Here is a 3682-nt window from a genome sequence, read left to right as displayed (position 1 = left end):
CAGTGCTGAGCAATGTAGGATGACTCCAGGTACACGCGTTCTTAGATTTGTCTTTTTAGATTCATCCTCTTGGCTTAGCCTACTGCTCTAAAGGAATTTGCTTGTTGTTTTTTATACTAAAGGGCACATACACTCACCAGAGACAGAGACAGAGTGAGACAGAGATAGAGAAATTAAGAAACCACCCAGCATAAGGGATGGCCACACAATCCCTTCTCCTTCATTTCTCGCTCCTCTTGAGATTTTTCACATCCACACACATGTGCTTATGTGTTTCTCAAGCTGTCAGGTCCAAGACTTGAATCACACTGGGACCCAGCTACCTGGACCTCCATGCCAGGGACTGGTCCCTAGAGGAGCTCTTAGAGTTAAAAGATGTTCAGCTGTGCAGGTGTTGAATTTATGAGACAGGCACCAGGCTTGATATCAGAAGCATAAAGCCTTTTCCAATTGCTACCCCTAATAAACACAAACTTCTTATGAGTGTCACGGCCTGCTGCTGTCTCCTCCCCCATCATGAGATCTGGCGCTTCCTCCTCATCCTCTGACCAGCTTCAAGCAAACCAATTCTCTGCTTTTGAAAAGATTCTAACCCCTCATCTATTACCTATTTTCACATTCCTGTTTTACAAACTTCTCTATTACTCAAAAGAACAAAAAAAGGATTAGGAAAACAAGTGAGAATAATCTTAATAAAAGTATACAAGGTGAAAAGTATCAACGGTGATAAACCAACATCTTGAGACATCAGTGTGTGTTTTTCAGTTCTTTTCCTAATTCACCAATCCCTGCCCCTCATTCAGACAGAAAGATATGGATAGGCATTTGATCAAAGGAAGCTGTATTTCATCCACTGGTACTTTATTTGGGAGATTCAATCCTTGGACACTGAGAGTGACAGAAAGAGAAGGATAAGAAATAACAAGGCGATGGTTTATCCCGCTGGCCAGTGCTTCTCAGCAAGTCATGAAAAGACATGGGTGACTGCGGGCTCAGCTGCATTTCTATTGGACGGTTTAGGGGTCAGTTGTGGTGCGACTAGAGGGCAAGTAACCATGTCAGCAGCAGCAGTGGATGCAGTGAATGCTGCACCCATAGGAGTCCAAAGAAATGAGTTTAGAAGAACCAAAAAAGATGACCAGAGAGGACTGGAGAAAAAAGAAGGAGCTAGAACAGTGAAAACGGTAATGCCCTGCAGAAGTTGATGAAGAAGGCAAAGACATCAACCCTCATATTCCTCAGTATATCTCTTCAGTGCCATGGTATACTGGTCCATCAAAAAGACCTACCCTGAAGCACCAGAGACCACAACCAGAAAAGCAAAAGCAGTTCAGCTCATCTGGAGAATGGTACAAGAGGGGTGTAAAAGAGAATTCTGTAACTACTAAGTACCATAGAGGAGCTTGTGGAAGTTGTGGGGCTATGAGACACATAGAGAAAGGCTGCTTTGAGAGACCCAGGAGAGTTGGAGCCAATTTTATAGGTACTAATATAGCTCCAGATGAACATGTCCAGCCCCAGCTGATGTTTGACTATGATGGGAAGAGGGACCGATGGAATGGCTACCATCTGGAAGAACACATGAAGATCGTAGAAGAATATGCCAAAGTTGATTTGGCAAAAAGAGCATTAAAAGTCCAGAAACTCCAAGAAGAATTAGCCTCAAGAAAATTAGTTCAACAGGCTAATTCTCCAAAACATCAGTGGGGAGAAGAGGAACCAAATTCTCAGATGGAAAAAGATCATAATAGTGAAGGTGAAAATGAAGTTAATATGCAGATGATATTGACATGCCTAGACAGAATTTTGACTCTAAGAGAGGAATTACAGTCCAGAATCTCAGGAGTTGAGAAGATATTGCAAAATATTTGAGGAACTTAAATTCAAATTCTGCCTACTATGATCCCAAAACAGAGCAATGAGCGAGAATCCTTATGCCAATGTGGGAAAGAATCCAGATGAAGTGAGTTGAGTTATGATGGAGATAACTTCATTAGATACACAGGAGATTCCATTTCAATGGCTCAGACACAGTTTAATTGGGAAGCCTATGACAAGGGATCTGAAGTGCATCTACAGGATGACCCAACAAAACTAGAGTTGTTGTGTAAGTCCTTCAAAGTCAAAAAAGAAGACTTCAAAGAACAGCAAAAAGAGAGCATTCTGGAAAAGTATCATGGCCAAGAACACTTGGATTCTCCTCCAGCAGAATTGCTTTTAGCCTAGACCAAAGACTATGTGGAATATTCAAGACACGGAACAGTCATCAAATGGTGGGAGCAGGATGTTGCATGCTCTAAGTACGAGGAGGATGTGAAGATCAACAATCACACACACGTATCTTGGGATCTTACTGGAAAGACAGCCGATAGGCATACAAATGCTGTCACTCTTTTTTCGACGATTCCTATTGTACTGGAAAAGCTGGGAAGGAGATTGTTAATTCAGAAGAAGGTATTATAAATGACATAGCTGGAGAAGAATGTGTGAAAAAAATCAGATTCTCATGGAGATGCATCGGGAAAAACTAAAAGAGGAGAAAAAGAAGAAAAAAAGAATCATTGAAAGAGCAGTCAGATAGTGATGATGAGGAAAAGAAGCATGAAAAAATGAAAAGGGCACTGAAAGCAGAGGAGGCCCACCTTCTTCATGTCAAAGAGGCCATGCAGATTGATGAGAAACATGTTTTTAATTAATTAATTTGCATTCATTCCCTAAGCATTATCACAACATACAAAATGTAATTTTCCATCCAGAATATACTGCATAGTGTCTTAATCATGCATGTTATTGTAAATAATTTTCCATTTATATATATATATATGTACATATATATATATATATATATTTTTTTTTTAACTCCTATTTCTAACCCTCTGCCTTTTCCCACCCTCTTCTCACACTATCTCTGGTGTCAACAGTTGTCTTCCATTCCTTCCTCCTCCCTACATTTTATTGATCACACAATTTCTTAAATAATCTAACTACTTTCAATAGCAGGTTCAGTTGGTAATTTCAAGAACAGCAGTTTTAAGTTTAATAAATCAAAGAAATACTAAGGATCTTTGCTTATTTTACAGGTGAGAAACTGAGATAAAGTGACTTGCCTAAGTCTAAACAAATAGTGGCAGCCAGGATAAGAGCCCACATTAGTGCCTTCTAGGACAATGCTTTTAAAAAAATATCACTCCAGGGCTGGCCTGTAGTCTACTGGTTAAGGAAGCCTGATTCTAATAGCTGTACATGGTCCAAGTTCGACCCCCAGAGGTTTATAAACTCACTGGGCATATGTGCAAATGTTCCCACAATCCTGACAGGATGGAGAGATGGAGGAGAAGGGGCTAGGGCATGACCATGTCCCATTAGAAGGTGCTTTCCCGCTTTCTCTCTCTCTCTCTCTCTCTCTTCCTCTCCCTGGTGAGGATGCACAGCCTCTGGAAAATTTTTTAAATAAATAAGTAAAAAACATTCCAAGTGATTTTCATGATGTAAAATAGCTATCTCTTCAGAGTAACTTGTGGACTATATTGTGATTTCTGAATGTTTCAAAGCCTTTGTCTTGCCTCTGACAAATTCTTTTCACTGCTGTGGCTCAGAAAATGAAATAGTTTACAACAGAATATCCCTATCATTCATTATGTACTTGAAAAACAACTTAACATTGTCACGAGAAGTCATCTGT

At 40.1% G+C, this 3682-nt stretch overlaps 1 pseudogene; it reads left to right on the top strand.

Annotated features, from left to right (window-relative positions):
- Positions 1-1016: 1016 nt before the first annotated feature.
- On the top strand, positions 1017-2696 carry LOC102493059 (pre-mRNA-splicing factor SLU7 pseudogene; annotated as a pseudogene).
- The last annotated feature ends 986 nt before the right edge of the window (positions 2697-3682 follow it).

This window comes from Tupaia chinensis, unplaced genomic scaffold (genome assembly GCF_000334495.1).
Source record: "Tupaia chinensis unplaced genomic scaffold, TupChi_1.0 Scaffold000097_1, whole genome shotgun sequence".
NCBI classification, from domain to species: domain Eukaryota; kingdom Metazoa; phylum Chordata; class Mammalia; order Scandentia; family Tupaiidae; genus Tupaia; species Tupaia belangeri.
Note: the sequence above shows the minus strand (reverse complement) of the source record. Positions and strands in the feature narration are given on the sequence as shown.